General features: G+C 39.0%; 1 long non-coding RNA gene across 1 annotated transcript in view; it reads right to left on the bottom strand.

Moving 5' to 3' along the window:
• Nucleotides 1-1,453: 1,453 nt before the first annotated feature.
• LOC119930288 overlaps nucleotides 1,454-20,881 on the bottom strand; it is a 66,284-nt gene continuing 46,856 nt past the window's right edge. Inside the window, exons 2-4 of the long non-coding RNA XR_005451774.1 lie at nucleotides 14,287-14,444; nucleotides 13,856-13,955; nucleotides 1,454-1,626 (exon numbers count right to left, since the gene is read on the bottom strand). This is a non-coding gene — a long non-coding RNA (uncharacterized LOC119930288). The remainder of the gene's footprint in view (nucleotides 1,627-13,855; nucleotides 13,956-14,286; nucleotides 14,445-20,881) is intronic.

Here is a 20,881-nt window from a genome sequence, read left to right as displayed (position 1 = left end):
TAGAAGTTTATATCACATTTATAATAGCTTCTTTCTTGATTTGTACCAAGTCACATCTTCCAAGCATTTGTCTATGAACAACTAACAAGTTTGAAATCTCATCACAATGTTTATACAGACATTTTGAAAGTAAAAATTGTTGAGGAAAATGTTTGAAATTAATTTCTAAAGAACACATTTCATTAAAACTTTATACAGCTCTAAGTATATTGTTTTCTTGTCTATTATATTGTAGTTTCCCAAGCACTTAGTACAGTTCTCTGTACACAGTAAATGCTCAATTAGTAGCATTGATTGATTGATTCCAAAAAGAAAAAAGGCCTCCAATCTAAGTCATGTTTGGAGAGGAAATATTGGGAACTACTATGTATTCACGGTTTGATGCTTCATGTTGAAAGTAAGTTTAATGTAGTATTTTATAATTGAAAAGACAAAATTGATTCAATCTAATTAAATAAGGCCCAGTTGGGAGCATTCCATGGTAAAAAAAGGAGTTTATGGAATATGAACATTTTTTATGCAGTAGGTGATGGTCATTAATCTCATAAATAACATATTCCAGCAACTCTCATTACACTTCCTTCCCACCACACAGAGAAGATTATTTGAACAAGGTTAAATTGGCTAACCAGCCCTGACCTGTACAGTTTCATCAGTTCCTGTACTTCTTCTGTCACTACAAAATCTTACCAACTAATTAGATCTTTCCTTCCAGGTGGCCTATTTTATAACTAAGATTTATGGCCAATCTAGCATGATCACAAATGGAATGCTATTTTTGAGACAGAATGAATTTTTTGCCATTTAAAATATGAAAAAAACTTGGCACTATATAATGCTACCTTAAGTTAGGGACTGTTGCACAGAATGGTATTATACACACAGCTAGTTAGCACACGCCCTATAGAAGTAACAACTGCAGTTAATATTTCATTCAATATTTATTTTAGGGAAATGTTAAGGGGTGACTCTAATCCAGAAGTTTATATTCAATTTACCTTTATATTTAAATTATTCATACAACTAGTAATAAATGGTTTTCCTAATCACCTCTCATTAACAATTAATTCATAAAATACATTCGTTATCACAGTTCCTACAAGAGGGCAGTAAAATCCTGTGGTTTCTGCACAGATCTCATGTGAGCCTGTTGTCTAGACTGTGAGCCTGTTGTTGGGTAGGGACTGCCACTATATGTTGCCAAATTGGACTTGTACTTCCCAAGCACTTAGTACAGTGCTCTGCACACCGTAAGTGCTCAATAAGTATGATTAAATAAATTGAATGAATATGCAAGTCTTTCAACATCACTTGGGGTAGTGTAAAAGTCCTTTGAGCAGGCCTTTAGGATTGTTTAACTAATTTTATTTTCTGTTCACTAAGACTGCTGGAAAAAAAAATGACCTGGTTACAAATAAAAATATTTATGATGACATTTTTGAGTAGTGTAAGAATTCTGAATACCCTTCAAGTTCTCCATCAACATAAACACATGGTGCAATCAAGTAGTCAGTAACTGATTAGTTTGTTGAAAATGTAGTAAGACCGTTTTAGAATGCGAAGCTGAACGTTTTCATAAAACTCTTCTGTTTAAGATTTGATCTGGGATCCTTTTTTAATTGGATGCTGCAAACAAAACAAATTGAAGGTTAAAACTTACCCACGATATTAAATATAAAATTAAGCTTCAAACTATATCTATTGATAATGAATTTTCAATTCAGTGAAAGTCAATGAATTTAACAATTCAGTATTTTACTATAAGGAAAAATTCAACAATAATGCAACTTTGCTGGTAGCAGAAATTTTTAATTATTATTTCTTTATGGAGAAAATCCTGAAAAGGTAAAAAAAGGTAAGAGATGCTTTGTATTAATGGCCCTTTTAATGTTTAATTCTTTATCCAGAGCATATTAGATCAGTGTGCTTTTGTGGAGAGGATTTTAACAGTCAGGCGATGTGACTGTGTTTAAGATTCCTTTTTCCAGTCACTAGTTCATTGTCAGCAGCAGCTACAGAGCAGCTTTATGTGCATTCAGAGACAGCCAGGAAATTAGTTTTGCATGACTGAGTCAGCACTGTGGCACAGAGAACAACTATCACCCATTTCCTTAAACAATTGTTTATTTTTTTGGTGTGTTAACAATGGAAAGTATTTTAATTTTGATTTAAAAAATCGTTAAATTAATTTATAAGTTATGTTAAAATCAAACCACCTCTAATATGACACTGTTTTTCAGTTGTTAGGTATAAATGTTATTTAACTTGTGGGTTTTCTTTTATGTTGGATTTCTAAATGCTTGATAGTTCTTGATAGCTTATTTAGTGTTTTCAAACCTTTTTTTTAAGCTAATTAAAGCTATTATGTAAGATGTCAGGAGAATGAATCTAAGCAGAGCCAGTATTTAAAATAGATAAAAGCTAGGATTAAACTGAATCCTGAAATGAATGAAAATGCATATAAATCACTTTTTTCAGAAAACCATATCAGGACTCTCGTAAATCTAGAGTAACTATAATAGAATATCTCTAATAAGCAAAAATGTTACTTTGAAACATTTCATTTTATGCTGTCTCAATTCATCTTTCCTGTATCCTTTCTTCCCAACTATATTCCATACTCAAAACAGGTATGTTTTATGTCACTTGCTATAATGACAAAATCCTACTTGAAATGAAAGAAATTTTCCTTTCCATTATTTGTTCCTCATTTAATTCAAGGTTAAAAGATCTTTTTATTAATATATTTGCACATAATCAGTAGGGTTTGGACAGATTATTCTTTATTTTTCACCATGCACCCTCCAGCCTCTATTCAATATTACACTGCCATGTTTTCTCTTGAAATTTTAGAACAGATTAGGGTACATGTTATATTTATTATTTGAAACGTTGAAGACCCAAGTAATTTGTGTTTTCAGTCTTAAGTGGGTCAGTGAAAAACTTGATCGAGAGGGTAAGAGTAATATGAGATGGATAGGGTTCTAATAGGTTCTGATCCCTGCTCCCCCACATGTCTGCTGTATGATCTTGGGCAAGTCACTTAGCTTCTCTGAGTCTCAGTTACATCATCTGTAAAATGGGGATGAAGATTGTGAGTCCTATGTGGGACAAAACCTGATCACCTTGTATCCCCCCAGCACTTAGAACAGTGCTTTGCACATAGTAAGCACTTAACAAATGCCATCATTATTATTATTATAATCTATTGTCTTCAGTCTATACTTCTCACTGCTGCCCAGATCATCTTTGTGCAGAAATGCTCTGGGAATGTTACTCCCCTCCTCAAAAATCTCCAGTGGCTACCAGTCAACCTACGCATCAAGTAAAAACTCCTCACTCTCGGCTTCAAGGCTGTCCATCACCTCGTCCCCCCTTACTTCACCTCCCCTCTCTCCTTCTACAGCCCAGCCCGCACCCTCCACTCCTCTGCCGCTAACCTCCTCATTGTACCTCATTCTTGCCTGTCCCACCGTCGACCCCCAGCCCACATCCTCCCCCTGGCCTGGAATGCCCTCCCTCCACACATCCACCAAGCTAGCTCCCTTCCTCCCTTCAAAGACCTACTGAGAGCTCACCTCCTCCAGGAGGCCTTCCCAGACTGAACCCCCTTTTTCCTCTCTTTCTCCCCATCCCCCCCACCCTACCTCCTTCCCCTCCCCACAGCACCTGTATATATGTTTGTACAGATTTATTACTCTATTTATTTTACTTGTACCTATTTACTATTGTACTTATTTTGTTAATGATGTGCATCTAGCTTTACTTCTATTTATTCTGATGACTTGACACCTGTCCACATGTTTTATTTTGTTGTCTGTCTCCCCCTTCTAGACTGTGAGCTCGTTGTTGGGCTGCCAACTTGTACTTCCTAAGTGCTTAGTACAGTGCTCTGCACACACTAAGGGCTCAATCAATATAATTGAATGAATGAGTGAATATTATAGGGAAAATGTTCTGGGGCTTCCAATAAAATGCATTATAAAAGAGGAGAGACAAAATTAATGAAACTTTACTTCAACTCTGGGCTCTGGAAATCTGTAGGGATGGAGAGACATGACTCCATAACTGGGAATGGGAGCAGAGGCCAACACTCTATTTCTATAAAACTTTGTAGGTCTGGGAGGGTGTTTTTCCCAAAAATATCAATCCTTGGTGGAATCAAGGTGGAAGGAAAGATATGGATAACCCAAGAGAATTTCAGTTTCTGGGTTCAAATGAGTGAAAAGCTGCAGGAACCAACCTCTCCTTCTAACTCACTCCAACACATGCCAAATGGAATGGAAAGCAGAGGATATGAGAATGCTGATTATGTCTGGTGTTCAGGACTTGTCTACCAGAAATCCAGTAACCTATTGGAATGCTGCCCTCCACGTCTAAGTCTAAATTCCCAGTCAAATGTTTTAAAAGGCACACTAAAAGTGTTGTCTTTTCCTCCTATTGTACTCTCACAAGTATTCACTACATTGTTTTGCACACAGTAGGTGATCACTAAATACTACCAAATGAATGAATAGTGTTCAAAACAGCCATCAGTGAGAAGGGATATACTTCAATTTACCTACCATGTGCAGATGCTGATTAGTATGGAAAGTGAGACCATCAGTGATATTTGCTGACCATTTATTGTGTGCAGAGCATAGCATTCAGTGCTTGGGAAAGTGCGATACAAGAGTTGGCACATATGATCCCAGCCCACAAAGAGTTTACAGTCCACAGTTATGTGAATAAGTAGAGGACTGGATTAATAAAAGTATATTTCAGACACAGCCTAGTTATGAGATCCAAAGGATTTTAAATTACTTGTGGTTTGGTCAGTTATTAATTGTAGGATTGACTTTCAGTGTTCTAGGAACCTCCAAAATTACTTCATGTCCTGTAAACTGTAACTCCTTGTGGGCAGGGATTGTATCTACCAATTCTGTGGTATTTTACTTTCCCAAGCATTAAGTACTGTGGGCATGTCTACCAACTCTCTCATATTGCGCCCTCCTGAGAAAATTTTTTTTACAAAAATCTATCCAGAATGGAGGGAGAAACTGGGATACAAGGGGATGAGACAGTTATGGAGAGAATCACATGGGAATGGGGAGTACCAGTCTAGGGAGGATGGGATAGCACTATTTCATACCTAAATTACAAAATTCATATTCCAGCAGAATTGATTCTTCTGCAGTAAAACATTTTGATCTTGGCTCGATCTACAATATTTTCCTCTTGTTTAGAAAGCCTAAACAATTTGCTAATTTCCTGACTTTATCATAGTTCTCTTAAAGCCCTAAGAAATTAATTCCTTCAAATTGTACAAAATGTAGATTAGAATTCACAATAGTCAAGCACAGAAGTTGCATGTTTGACAGAATTGTCACGGTAAAGGGAACTCCGGGTTCTAAACCAGATGAAGTTTCCATATGGCCTATATATCTACATTTTTTAATCTCTGTGTGTTCATCTGTCCAGTTGGCATGGCAATAAGCAATGAATGGCATTATAGAGGTACTAATAAATTATATCAAAAATAGGAACTTGACATGTCCTGGGAAACTGGGATGAGGGGGGAAGCTAAGAAATTGAAATTCTAAATTGGTTTAGAATAGGCAATGAGTGACATTAAAAAGATGATATTGATAGTCTTCCTTGGCATTTCTTTATATCTGTGTACTCAAATGCACAATTATTTTCTATTCCAATTTCTCTGCTTAGAGATAGATGAGGAGCAACATGACTGAGTGAAAAGAGAATCGGTCTGGAAGTCAAATGGCCTAGTTTTAATCCCACCTCCACTACTTGTCTTCTGTGTGACCTGGAAAACTCCCTTAACTTCTCTGTGCCCCCGTTTCCTCACCCAAAACATGGGGGATTTAGTATGTGATCTGCCTTCTACTTCGACTGTGAGCTCCATGTGGAACAGGGACTGTATCAGACCTGATTAACTTGTGTCTTTCCCAGCACTTAGAACAGTTCTTGAGACATATTAAGTCCTTGGAAAGTCTTATTATTATTATTATTATTCATCAATCAATCATTTATTAAGCCCTTACTATGTGCAGATCACTTCAGCAAATGCATGGGAGAGTACAATATAACAGAGTTGAAAGACACATTCTCTGCCCACGATGAGCTTAAAGTCTATTATTATTATTATATTTTATTTTTTTCTGGGTCATTAAGTGCTTATTTAACTCAAGCACTGTTCTAAGCACTGGAATAGATACATGTTAATCAGTCTGGATACAGTGTGGCGCCTACATGGGACACATAGTCTAAATAGTATGTCTGTATATCTCACTATAGAATAAATTTCTTGGGGGTAGATTATGCATCTCATGTTTCTGTTGCACTTTCCCAAGTGCATTGCACCTAATGAGAGCTCATTCATTGCTAGTCTTACATAATGACAAAAGTAACCCCTTTTGAGGTTACTTTTGAGACTTTTGAGGAAGTCTCATATTTAAACATATACAAAGAATAGTGACTTCAAATTCTTCCAGGAGTACTCCATTTTCTGGTAGTGTATAGCCTTGTTTAAAAAAAATCAAAAGATATGACTGGTTGTACATAGGGTGTGTATTGAACTCTCCCAAGTCTTAGTACAGTGCTCTGCACACCTTAAATATCACTTGTTATGATGATTTTATGATAAGATGACTATATAAGTCTAGCTGTACCCAAATTTTGAGATAAGCAAAAAGTGGAAACCAAGATGTTGAGAGAGGGTGCTTGGAGAGGTCCAGAAATAAGACATAAATAACATCACAGAATGTATTCTGTGGTCATTGCCTGTCACAGGTCATAGTGGGAGGGAACAAGATTAGGTGCCACCAGGACTCCTGTTCTTCCCAATTACCCAGCATGTTTCTTAAGTGAGTGAGGCTTTGATCCCAAGATTAGTGGAAGGGCATGATATGTAGTAAAAATGATTCCACAGAGATGCATACACCTACTCAGCCAGACAGCAGACTCTAGTCCTTTTCCTTAGAGTAGGCAATGGACATTCAGAGACATATTTACATCCATACACCCCAAGGAGAACTACGTATAGCCATGGAGCTTCAGCAGGGTATAATGTCAGTTCTTAGGGGTAGTGGGAGAGGGATAGAGTCAAGAGACCAGAGAATATTGTTATTCACGTCTTCCTGGAGCAAGTAAACAATAGTGAGAGAAAATTGAATAATATTAATGGCATTTATTGAGCGCTTACTATGTGCAAAGCACTGTTCTAAGCACTGGGGAGGTTACAATGTCAGCAGGTTGTCCCATGGGGGGCTCACAGTCCCAATCCCCATTTTACAGATGAGGTAACTGAGGCACAGAGAAGTTAAGTGACTTGCCCAAAGTCACACAGCTGACAACTGGCAGAGCCGGGATTTGAACCCATGACCTCTGACTCCAAAGCCCAGGCTCCTTCCACTGAGCCACGCTGCTTCTCTGAATAGTGGGGATACTTGGGATCTGGACTGATAGTGGGTGTGAAGGTGATAATATTCAATAAATGCTTATACTTGTGGCTACCAGTGGCTACTTGTGGCTTATACCAGTGCTACCAATCAATCTGCGCATCAGGCAGAAACTCCTCACCCTGGGCTTCAAGGCTGTCCATCACCTCGCCCCCTCCTACCTCACCTCCCTTCTCTCCTTCTACAGCCCAGCCCGCACCCTCCGCTCCTCTGCCGCTAATCTCCTCACCGTCCCTCGTTCTCGCCTGTCCCGCTGTCGACCCCCGGCCCACATCATCCCCCGGGCCTGGAATGCCCTCCATCTGCCCATCCGCCAAGGTAGCTCTCTTCCTCCCTTCAAGGCCCTACTGAGAGCTCACCTCTTCCAGGAGGCCTTCCCAGACTGAGCCCCTTCCTTCCTCTCCCCCTCGTCCCCCTCTCCAACCCCCCCTTCTTACCTCCTTCCCTTCCCCACAGCACCTGTATATATGTATATATGTTTGTACATATTTATTACTCCATTTATTTATTTATTTTACTTGTACATATCTATTCTATTTATTCTATTTTGTTAGTATGTTTGGTTTTGTTCTCTGTCTCCCCTTTTAGACTGTGAGCCCACTGTTTGGTAGGAACTGTCTCTATATGTTGCCAACTTGTACTTCCCAAGCGCTTAGTACAGTGCTCTGCACACAGTAAGTGCTCAATAAACACGATTTATTGATTGATTGATTATACTGCAAGCAGAATTAGTCATTCTTAGCCTGATCTAAACAGATTATTTTCTTCTCTTTTCCTGACTTTGAGTTGCTCTTTTTCCATTGTCACTGGCTCTCTCTTTCACTCATCTTTCTTCTGCCTGCACTTCCCTTCCATCTATCCAACACAGAGAGATCATTGGTTGTAAATGAAGATTGATTCACACACACACACACACACACACACACACACACACACACAAACACAGAGAGAAATGCAGAGGCAACTGCATGATATTAGGTGGTCTTGATGGCAAATGAGGATATTCAGGATCTGTTTCATATTTATAGAAAAAGCTGTTGGCATAATTTTATTTTATTTTGGGAGGTTTGGTTGTGCATTAAAAGCAAGTGATAAATCACCACTGTCTCTATGGTTCAAACAATGAACCTCAGCCTCAGGACAAGTATAGTGAAATCAGAAAAGAAAAACAGAAAGTCAGACCATGGAATCCTGTTACCATTTGGATGAGGTCAGGTACAGTATTTAGACACTAGTGAATACCAAGACGATGAGGATATTGATATTATATTTAATATCTGTTAAAATTGTCATACTTTCTAACAAATTTATAGTAAGCAAACTGATATGCAAGACACAGAGTTTTTAATCATTGTACAAGGCTTCCAGCTTTGCAAAAATATGATGAGCATTTGATAGACCATGCATAATGTTGTGCAGTACATGACGGGACATTTTGAGACACTTTTAATACCTGAAAATGAACAGTAGCTTATACCAAGCAATTAATTATTTACTCATCAACCATTCAATTCCCCAATAACCCCACTGATACTTTTAGCCCACACAACTTCCAGTGAAAAGTAATAATATTAATAATAATAATAATAATAATGGCATTTGTTAAGTGCTTACTATGTACGAAGCACTGTTCTAAGCACTCGGGGGGGGGATATAAGGTGATCAGGTCGTTCCACGTGGGGTTCACAGTTTTAATCCCCATTTTACAGATGAGGTAACTGAGGCCCAGAGAACTTAAGTGACTTGCCCAAAGTCACACAGCTGACAAGTGGCAGAGCCAGGATTAGAACCCATGACCTCTGGCTCCCAAGCCCGTGCTCTTTCCACTGAGCCATGCTGCTTCTCTGTACTAAGTGCTTGAGGGAGTATAATGCAGCAGAGTTGCGTTATACTCCCTCAAGCAATGAGCTTATAGTCTTGAGGAGGAGATAGATATTAAATAAATAATCAATTTATAATATATGATTTATAGATACATACATCAGTGTTGGGGGTCTGAGAATGGAGTGTATACCAAATGCCCTAAGGTCACAGACCCAAATGGATTGATAACACAGAATGGTGAGGGACCTGGGAAAAAAGGACTTAATTAGGGAAAGCCTCTTCAAGGATATGAGACCTAAAAAAGGCTCTGAAGGTGGAGAGAGCTGTGGTCTGCCATACGAGGAGAGGAAGGAAGTTCCAGGCCAGACGGAGAACATGGAAAAGGGGCCAGCAGTGAGATAGATGAGATCAGGGCATATTGAACTAGTTTGTGCTAGATATGTAAAGTATGTAGGATGTGCTCTAGTAGGAGATCAGTGAGGTAAGGTAGGAGGGAGCAAGCTGATTTGGAGCTTTAAAGCTGATATTTGATGTGGAAGTGAATGGCCAACTACTGAAGGTTCTTGACTTGGGGGAAAAATTATCTGAGCAGTGAAGTGAAGTATGGATTTGAGTGGAGAGAGACAGGAGGTAGAGAGATTAGTAAGGAGGCAGATGCAATGTCAAGGTGGAGTAGGATAAGTTCTTGGATCAGTGTAGTAGCAGTTTGGATGGTAAAAATAATGGATTTTAGTGATGTTGTGAAGACGCATCTGACGAGTTTTGGTAACATTAAATATGTGAGTTGAATGAGAGAAATGGGTTGAGGAGTAAATGTTGTGGGCTTGTGAATTAAGGAGGATAGTGGTACTGTCTATAGTGATGGGAAAGAGCCTGTTGTTGGGTAGGGACCATCTCTATATATTGACGATTTGTATTTTCCAAGTGCTTAGTACGGTGCTCTGCACACAGTAAGTGCTCAATAAATATGATTGAATGAATGGATGAATGACAGTGTTTGCATGGGAAGATGAGTTCTGTTTTGGGCATGTTTAAGGTGTCAGGTAGAGAAGCCATTTAGGTAAGAGGAATTGTGAGATTGCAGAGGAGAAAGGTCAGGGCTAGAGTTATAATAATGATAATGGTGGTATTTGTTATGTGCTTACTATGTGTGAAACACTGTTCTAGGCACTGGAGGGGGATACAAGGTGATCAGGTTGTCCCACCTGAGGCTTACAGTCTTAATCCCCATTTTTCAGATGAGATAACTGAGGCACAGAGAATTTGTGGCTTGCCCAAGGTCACACAGCTGACAAGTGGCTGAGCTGGGATTTGAACCCATGACTTCTGACTCCCAAGCCCGTGCTCTTTCCACTGAGCCAAGCTGCTTCCCAATTATAGTTGGGATATAACTGCTTCCCAGTTATAGTTTGGGAATCATCCACATAAAGATGGTAGTGAACATGTGGGAATGAATGAGTTCTCCAAGGGAGTGTGTGAAGATGGAAAATCAAATGGCATCCAGAACTGAGCCTTGAGGAACTACCCACTGTCAGAGGTTGGAGAGTGGAGTAGGATCCTGCTGAACAGTCTGAGAAGGAGCAGTCAGAGATATAGAAAAGAGGACAGTGTCAGTGAAACCAAGTTTGGATAAAGTTTGAAAGAATGGTCCTTAGTGTCCAAGGGAGCCAAGAGGTATAAGGAGGATTAGATTGGAGTAGAGTCTGTCAGAGTTGGTGATAAGAAGGCCATTGGTTACTTTAGAAAGGTGTGTTTACCTTAGGAAGGTGTGTTTCTGTGGAGTGAAGGGGTGGAAACCAGACTGGAGGGGAAAAAGGAGTTAAAGGAGAGAGTTAGAGGAGAGAAAGTGGAGTCAGCTGGTGTTGACAACTCTCTCAAGGAGTTTGGAGAGGAATAGTAGAAGGATGATGAGGCAGTAACTGGAGGGAACCATGGGGTAAAATATGGGATTTTTGGGGGGGTCTTCTTTTAGAATTGGGGATCTGAAAGAATGCTTGAAAGCAGTGGAGAGAAAGCCTTTGAAAATTGAAAATTTGAAAAAAAGGGAAAAAAAGGAGGGAGCAAGTTTGTAGGGGTTTGTAGAGATGGAGTCAGAAGTGCAGGTGGAGCAGGTAGATTAAGAGGAGGTCAAAGATCTCTTGAGATACTTCTAGGAGTATTGGGAGAGTTAAAGAGAGTGGTGGAGGATGGGTCAACTGGAGAGGAGCAGGGAGATTTTAGAAAACTCATAACTGTTTGTTTCAATTTTGTATTCATAGTGGGGAAGGCTTGCTTAAGCCAGAATGGCAATCAGCAATATGACAAAAACGTTGAGGAACTTCCATTAGTGTTCCATTATAGTTGACATATGAAAATCTATGCACGAGATACTAATATTCTTCATTTGAGAATACCTACAGTAGTGGGGTGAGAGAACAGCAATTCAATTTAACTTGATTTTATAAGAACAATTGTTATTTTTGGACTGGAGTTTTCATGGTTTTATACACCTATAAAAGCTAAGGCTAATAACCTATGTTAGCAGAATGTAATATGCTATCTGAGGTAGATCTTAAGTTTATAAAATGCTAAAGATTTTAATAGTTTTCTCCATATTTCCAGACCATTTTTCACATGATCTTCTTCGAAACTCAATGGGCAGCTATGTGTTTGCAGTGATTCTCAATTTAGATTGTAACAGTATCATAAGGAAGGTAACATTCTATTGTAAAAGTTTCTAAGTGCTCCATAGCATAACTTTTTACTCCAGTGAAGACCATATTCACCGTCTGCAACATCTTGTGAGTATTCATCCATTATCTCAAAGAACTGGGGAGATAAGTTCTTGTTTTGTCTTTCGTAAATGCACTAATGGACACATAATAGACTCATAACCCTTAGAGTAATAATGTGAAACTGCTCTAAAATTTGCTTGAAATAGAGATATCCCATTTTTGCAATGATCTCTCAATGGGTGCAAATCATACGTTATCTCTATTACACTGAAAGTATCCCCTCCATCAGGGTCCTTAGCTCTTTTAACCAATTGATGATGAGTGTATTTCATTTATATAGGTTTGTCCTGTGTAATGTTCAATTGCAATTTTATTAACAAAGCTACAAAAATTTTAAATATGTAAAGGTATTTTAAAATAACCTGATAAGGATTTTCCAAATCAGTTCGCTGAAGCAGATCAGAATGCCAAAGAGTTCCCCTGGTGCTGATTAGCCTTTCGGGAACTCTGAGAAAAATGGTTTTTTAGCCACCTAGCACTAACAAGTAAGTGGATTAATAAATATTCAGGACTGGCATATGTGTTCATAAAATGGGGCAGGGAGAATCATACAAGCAGAAGGAAATGCATCTAATGGATTGAACAAAATGCATAAACGTGTCACTGAATAGAAAATATTAAAAAGCTCTGGCCTAGATAAATGAAATGATTTGCCCCCAAAAGAGGCCCATGATTCTTGAGGATAATTTATTGGTCTAACTATTGGACCCTTCAGTGGATTCCTATGACATTCACATAATGTTGAAAGCTTGGAAAGTTTAGTCAAAAATTATGGTCATTTCTAAAAATGCATAGGAATCTTCCCTTTGATATTTTCCTATTGAATCTTACCAGTGTACTTTTAGTATATCTATGAAATGAGGACAGTTATTTAGAATGGTATAATTTCTCATAGAATGATAAATCTCTACAAACATTTTGATGAATGCATTTATTCCTACCTGATATAACATGAGAAATTGTGTGGTAAATTCTACCTTGTGCTTTTTCACATATCTAGAGAAAATCTGATATTTCTTCCTCACCCTAGCAATAATTTTTGTAATTCTCTCCTTCTACAGCCCAGCCCACACACTCCTCTCCTTCATCTGCCGCTAACTTCCTCAATGTGCCTCATTCTCGCCTGTCCTACCATAGACCCCTGGCCCACGTCTTACCTCTGGCTTGGAATGCCCTCCCTCCTCACATCTGCCAAACTAGCAAATTTGCTCCCTTCAAGGCCCTCCTGAAAGCTCACCTCCCCCAGGAGGCCTTCCCAGATTGAGCCCCCCTTTTCCTCTGCTCCTCCTTCCTTTCCACTGACCCTACTCCCTCGCTCTGCTCTACACCCCTCCCTGCCCCACAGAATTTATGTATATTTGTACATATTTATTATTCTATTTATTTTATTAATGACATGTATATATCTATATCTATAATTTTATTTATCTACATTGGTGCAATTGATGCCTGTCCACTTACTTTATTTTGTTTTGTTGTCCGTCTGCCCCATTCTAAACTGTGAGACCCTTGGATAGGGATTGTCTCTATTTGTTGCCAAATTGTACTTTCCAAGCACTTAGTAGAGTGCTCTGCACAAAATAAGGGCTCAATAAATATGACTGAATGAATTAATTTTATGATTTACCTAAGGAGTTGTATTCCACTTTTGGTATATCACATTATATAAAATGAGTTGCATTTTGATTTTATTAATTTGCTTCCTAAGTGTTTTCATGGAATTGCAGTGTTTGTGACGGAACACTGCTTCAAGCTTTCATGAACTGAAGAACACATATGCATCAAAAGTTGCCCACTTACTGAAGATGTCCACTGAGAGTAGCTTTCATAGTAAGGTCATTGGAGTGGAATATTACAATCCATCTTTACATTTGTAAAGCCTCTTTTATTCTTTTTTCTTCTGTCAGATCAAAAGTTGAAAGTAATAAAAGAGATAATCATACAATAATATAAATATTGCAGAAACAATGAATTAGAGAACATTGCATTTTAAGTCTGTTAACAGAAATGGAGAATTTGAGAAAGGGAAATAATGTGGTCAAAACAGGAAGCATAAATCTGAACAAACAGAGTATGGGAGGTATGCACATCTATTTTGTATTTCAAGATCTGGTAATCAAACCCATGTGAAAAATTTAAAAATGTTCTTGTATTTTTGTTTATATAAATACAAGGTATTTATAATGCATTTCTAATAGGAAGTCATACATACCATATTATGTCATACATACCATATTATAATGCTGGTTCTCCATTTTGGCCTGTAGTGCCTCCAATCCTTTTCACATGCCTATTATTAAAACTTTCAAGTCTTAATACAGCTTTTGTAAATCCAGCTTTTCATAAAGTCTTCTGCTACTTTGTGGTTGAAAAGGTCAAGGAAACCAAGCTGAGTAATAGAAGGGAAAAAGAAAAACAGGTTTAATTCCAGAAAAAAGTGAAAATTTTGTTGCCCTTTTCAATTTTTCTTTAATAATAATAATAATAATGGCATTTATTAAGCACTTACTATGTGCAAAGCACTGTTCTAAGCGCTGGGGAGGTTACAAGGTGATCAGGTTGTCCGTTCCATTAATGTCGCATGCCAAGAGCCAAGATGTCTATTATATATACTTACATCAGTATGGAAGAAATTTAGCAAATTGTGTTTAGTTGCTGATGTACAGGTTCCCTGTTACCTGTTAGGTAACAGTTCCTCTACTCCTCTCTCTGATTCACCCCACACATCCAATCCATCACCAAAACCTGCCGGTCTCACTTCCACAATATCGCCAAGATCAGCCTTTTCCTCTCCATCCAAACCGCTACCTTGCTGGTTCAATCTCTCATCCTATCCCGACTGGAATACTGCATCAGCCACCTCTCTGATCGCCCATCCTCCTGTCTCTCCCCACTTCAATCTATACTTTACTCTGCTGCCCGGATTATATTTATACAGAAACACTCTGGGCACATCACTCCCCTTCTCAAAACTCTCCAGTGGTTGTCTGTCAACCTATGCATCAGGCTAAAACTCCTCACTCTCGGCTTCAAGGCTGTCCATCACCTCGCCCCCTCCTGCCTCACCTCCCTTCTCTCCTTCTACAGCCCAGCCCGCACCTTCCACTCCTCTGCCGCTAACCTCCTCACCGTACCTCGTTCTCGCCTGTCCCCTCATTGACCCCCGGCCCACGTCCTTCCCCTGGCCTGGAATGCCCTCCCTCCACACATTCGCCAAGCTAGCTCTCTTCCTCTCTTCAAAGTCCTACTGAGAGCTCACCTCCTCCATGAGGCCTCCCCAGACTGAGCCTCCTTTTTCCTCTCCTCCTCCCCACCCACGCCCACCCTACCACCTTCCCCTCCCCTCAGCACTTATATGTATTTGTACAGATTTATTACACTATTTTTCTTGTACATATTTACTACTCTATTTTGTTAATGATGTGCATACAGCTGTAATTCTATTTATTCTGATGGTTTTGACACCTTTCTACATGGTTTGTTTTGTCATCTGTCTCCCCCTTCTAGACTGTGAGCCCGTTGTTGGGTAGGAGCCATCTCTATATTTGCCGACTTGTACTTCCCAAGCACTTAATACAGTGCTCTGCACACAGTAAGTGCTCCATAAATGCGATTGAATGAATTAATTAATTAATGTTAGGTATGTTATTTACCCTTTCTACTTTCTCCCCATTGCACTTCCAACTTAATTATTATTATTATATAATAATATGTAATATATAGTAATAATGATAGTATTTGTTAAGCGCTTACTAAGTGCTGGGATGAATACAAGCAAATCAGTTTGGTTATGGGTTCTAATCCTACTCTGCCATTTGTCTGCTGTGTGACCTTGGGCAAGTCGCTTAACTTCTCTGTGCCTCAGTGACCTCATATGTAAAATGGGGATGAACAATGTGAGGCCCACGTGGGACAGCCTGATTATTTTGTATCTACCCCAGTGCTTAGACATATAAGGGCTTAACAAATGATTTTTTTTTGTCCCATGTGGGGCTCACAATTTCAATACCATTTTACAGATGAGATACTTGAGGCCCAGAGAAGTTAAGTGACTTGCCCAAGGTCACACAGCAGACAAGTGGTGGAGCCGGGATTAGCACCCATGACTTTATGACTTCCATAAGGCCCATTCTTTATCCATTATGCCATGCTGCTTCTCTAGAATATGGTGACATGTGTAAGGCTGTATCAGCTTGTAAGGTAATAAGATTATGTATCAGAGTCTCGTATACATATCTACACCCACAGTTTCCAGGAGAATCATATGTAAGCATTGAGTTGACTTGGAAAGAACTAACCTATTTTATTCTGAGAAATTGATTAATTTTCTTAAATACCGTGTTCTAAATGATATCTAAAATGCTTAAGATCATATACTGATTTTTTTTCCAAACCGGAAGACAGGTACTTCAATCTTTTTTAGAAAATTAAAAAAAAAATATATTTTTTATTCAATTTAATTTTATAAATGAAAAATACAATGAAAATACCTACTTTATTTTCAAAAATTTAGTCCCACACCCAGCCACTAGGTGAGTGTCCAACCATGAATTTATCTTTATAACAAAATCATTTTGAAACAAAAGTAGAATTTGTTATTTTATTTTGTTATGTTCTCTGTTCTGATTGTAGGAGGTAGTCCAAATTTTTAGCCTCAAAATATAGCAGCAATGGATTAGTATACGGGAAGTTCTACTGGTCTTAATGAAATCCATTTGCTAATGTTTCATTAATTCAAATCTCAGATTAATAGGTAAAAATATATCAAAATACATGTTATTGAAATAATAATAATAATAATAATGGCATTTATTAAGTGCTTATTATGTGCAAAGCACTGTTCTAAGCACTGGGGAGGTTACAAGGTGATCAGGTTGTCCCATAGGAGGCTCACAGTCTTAATGCCCATTTTACAGGTGCGGTAACTGAGGCACAGAGAAGTTAAGTGACTTGCCCAAAGTCACACAACTGACAGTTGGCGGAGTGGGATTTGAACCCATGACCTCTGACTCCAAAGCCCATCTTTTCCCCTGAGCCATGCTGCTTCTCAGATCCTGTTATCCTGCTGTGTAGAGAGCCAAGGCAGGCAGAATACTCATAATTTATATAGAAATGGTTTCCACTTCTTTGTTGCTCACCTGATATAGTTTCTAATCTTGGTTAAGTGGGGAAGTAACTATTTTTAAGGTCAGATTAAAGTGAGCAACTTTCTGACAGACCTCAGGCAGTGTCAGGTTGTAGTATGGAATACGTTCCCAGTCTTTGAGTTAAATTGAAGGAAATATATCATATTTTACACTAAAGAATGTTACTAAATACAGTTAAAGTTTTAGGAATATAATATAGTTGCTGGTAAGAGTGAATATTTTTGGATTCATATAGCAATGGACACTTGAAATGTCCATGATTTTCCTGCGGTTTTCAGAAAAGGAAACAGCAATGTGTCGCTATTAGACTAGAGATATTCTATGTGCCTGCCAATTTAAATATTATAGTCAATAATTCAACCTGTACCACAACACGTAACTCAACTTAAACCCTTCCCAAATAGATATCAATAAAGTGGGAACCATTTTGTCCCAATGTTTCAGTTGCCTAATTTCCAGAAGACTGATTCCTAAATACTGCTATGAAAAGACTAATTTTAGGACTTAAAACTTAAATAGTAACTACTGAAATGTGCAAAGTGTTCATTCATTCAATCGTAATTATTGAGCGCTTACTGTGCTGATAATATATACTTGCAATAGCCTATTCTATTGTCCTATAGAATCATGGTAGACATTTGCAGGTGTATGTGGCCGAAAAGGCTATTGTGGGACACAACCACAATGTGCACACAAAATGCTGTCTCTTTTTGTGTTATTTTGTTTAATGTTCTCAGTTCCTGGATCCGTTTTTTTTTTTTCTTCTGCCTCGTTATCTCTTATTCTTTTCATAACTATTGCTCAAAGAGAAACACTCCTTTCTTGATAACAATATGCAGTTCTGGTTTATCCCCAGCAATTGATGCTCAGCACTGACTAAAGCTTTTCCTGTGTCCTTGAAATATTTCCACTGTCACCACTTGCCTTCAGTTCCCCAATTTCAATTTTCCATATAAGCAGATGTTTTGGTATCATGCTGTCACTTATTTTCTTCGTGCATGCCACCTATCTTAGTTATTTTTACGTGGTCTTAGTTTCAATACTAGGAGACTATGTTCCAGTACTTCATGTTTTGTGATCCTGTATTGTCACTGGATTATGAATGTGGTTTATAGATGATGCTCATTTTAAAGATTCCATGGGGCAAATCCAACTTTATGGACAGTGTTAACACATATTTGGTAAATATTTCAAAGATTTACCATTTCTGAGGTGGCCAATCAAAACAACTATTCCTTTTTATAGGTGCATTAGGGCTCAGTTTTGTCTAGAGAAGAGGGTGGGAGGGCAGGGAGGATCAGGGTCCTGTTTGGATTTTCATTCATTCAATTGTATTTATTGAGTGCTTACTGTGTGCGAAGCACTGTACTAAGCACTTGGGAAATACAAGTCGGCAACATATAGAGACAGTTCCTACCCAACAATGGGCTCACAGTCTAGAAGGGGGAGACAGACAACAAAACAAAACATTGAAGCTGGAGAAAATAACATTTTCTGCTTTTCCTTCCCTTTTTTGCAGCTTATTATCTGTTCACCTTCCCCTTCTTCCTGCTCCCTTGAAGAAAAAAAAGGTTCAGGCTTGCATGGAGATTCATGGAGAAAAGAATATCAACCAATTAATGAGTGTTTACTTTTTGCAGAGGACTGTGCTAAGTGCTTTAGAGAGTACAACACAAGTTGAGTTAGCAGACACATTACCTGTCCAGAACTAGCTTACAATCTAGAGGAATTCATTCAATCAAATTTATTGAGCACTTACTGTGTGCAGAGCACTGTACTAAGCTCTTGGGAAGTACAAGTTGGAAACATATAGAGACAGTCCCTACCCAACAGCCGGCTCACAGTCTAGAAGGCGGAGAGGGATGACAAAACAAAACATATTAACAAAATAAAATAAATAGAATAGTAAATATGTACAAATAAAATTAATAGAGTAATAAATTTGTACAAATATATACAAGTATTGAGGGGAGGGGAAGGCGGTAGAACGGGCGTGGATGGGGAGGAGCAGAGAAAAAAAGGGGCTCAGTCTGGGAAGGCCTCCTGGAGGAGGTGAGCGCTCAGTAGGGCTTTGAAGGGAGGAAGAGAGCTAGCTTGGCAGATGTGTGGAGGGAGGGCGAGGTGATGGAGAGTCTTGAAGCTGAGAGTGAGGAGTTTTTGCCTGATGCGTAGGTTGGTTGGTAGCCACCGGAGATTTTTCAGGAGGGGAGTTACATGCCCAGAGCGCTTCTGCACAAAGATGATCTGGGCAGCAGCGTATAGATTGAAGTAGGGAGAGACAGGAGGATAGGAGATCAGAGAAGAGACTGATGCAGTAATCCAGTCGGGATAGGATGAGAAACTGAACCAGCAGGGTAGCGGTTTGGATGTAGAGGAAAGGGTGGATCTTGGCATTGTTGTGGAGGTGAGAGCTGCAGTTTTCTTCTTTCCTTCCACCGGTTTGTAGTTTATCATCAGACCTCTTTTCTTAGCACCCTAAACTATTTCTGTTGAATCCTGGTAGTCAGGATTCCTGGGAAGAGGAGTATCTCAGAGTGTCCACAATACCTGCACAGGTTCAGATAGATCCTAAGCTTAGACACCCACTCACTCACATTGACACTACCTTCTCTGGGCCTCAGTTACCTTGTCTGTAAAATGGGGAATAAGAGCGTGAGCCCCATGTGGGACAATAATAATAATAATGATGATGATGGCATTTATTAAGCACTTACTATGTGCAAAGCACTGTCTAAGCGCTAAGGAGGTTACAAGGTGATCAGGTTGTCCCACGGGGGGCTCACAGTCTTAATCCCCTTTAATACAGATGAGGTAATGGAGGCACAAAGAAGTTAAGTGACTTGCCCAAAGTCACACAGCTGACAATTGGCGGAGCTGGGAATTGAACCCATGACCTCTGACTCCAAAGCCCATGCTCTTTCCCCTGAGCCACGCTGCTTCTCAAGGACTGTGTCCAATCTGATTAACTTGTGTCTACCCCAGAGTTTAGAACAGTGGTTGGCACATAATCAGCACTTAGCAAGTATCATATTCAGAAATCTTCTTTTTAGATCATTTTTATTACCTTCCCACTCAAACCCTGTCCTCCTGATTTTCCTATCACTGTAGATAGCACCGCCATCCTTACTATCTCATAAACCCATAACCTTGGAGTTCATCTTGACTCATCTCTTTCATTCAATCTATATATTCAATTTATCATTAAATCAGGCTAGTTCAATCATCATATCGCTAAAATCTGCCCTTTCTTCTCCATCCAAACTGCTACCATGTTAATTCAAGCACTTATCCTATCCAGACATGATTACTGTATGAGCCTTCTTACTGACCTCCCTGGTTCCTGTCTCTCCCAATACCAGTCCATACTTCACTCTTCTGCCAGTGTCATTTCCTACAAAAATATTCAGTCCATGTTTCCCCATATCTTCATCAAACAGAAATTCCTTACCATTGGCTTTAAGGTTCTCAGTTTCCTTGCCTCTTTCTACCTCACCTTGTTCTTCCCCTACTACTACCTTGCCCACACATTCCTCTCCTCTAACACCAAATTACTAAGACTAAGCCCCCCTTTTCTTCTGCTCCTCCTCCTCCTCCATTGCCCTGACTCTCTCCCTCTGCTCTACCCCCACTTCCCACCCCACAAGCAGTTGTGTATATATGTACATACTTATTATTCTAT

The sequence above is a fragment of the Tachyglossus aculeatus genome, chromosome 1 (genome assembly GCF_015852505.1).
Source record: "Tachyglossus aculeatus isolate mTacAcu1 chromosome 1, mTacAcu1.pri, whole genome shotgun sequence".
NCBI classification, from domain to species: Eukaryota; Metazoa; Chordata; class Mammalia; order Monotremata; family Tachyglossidae; genus Tachyglossus; species Tachyglossus aculeatus.
This window is presented reverse-complemented; position numbering and strand designations above follow the sequence as displayed.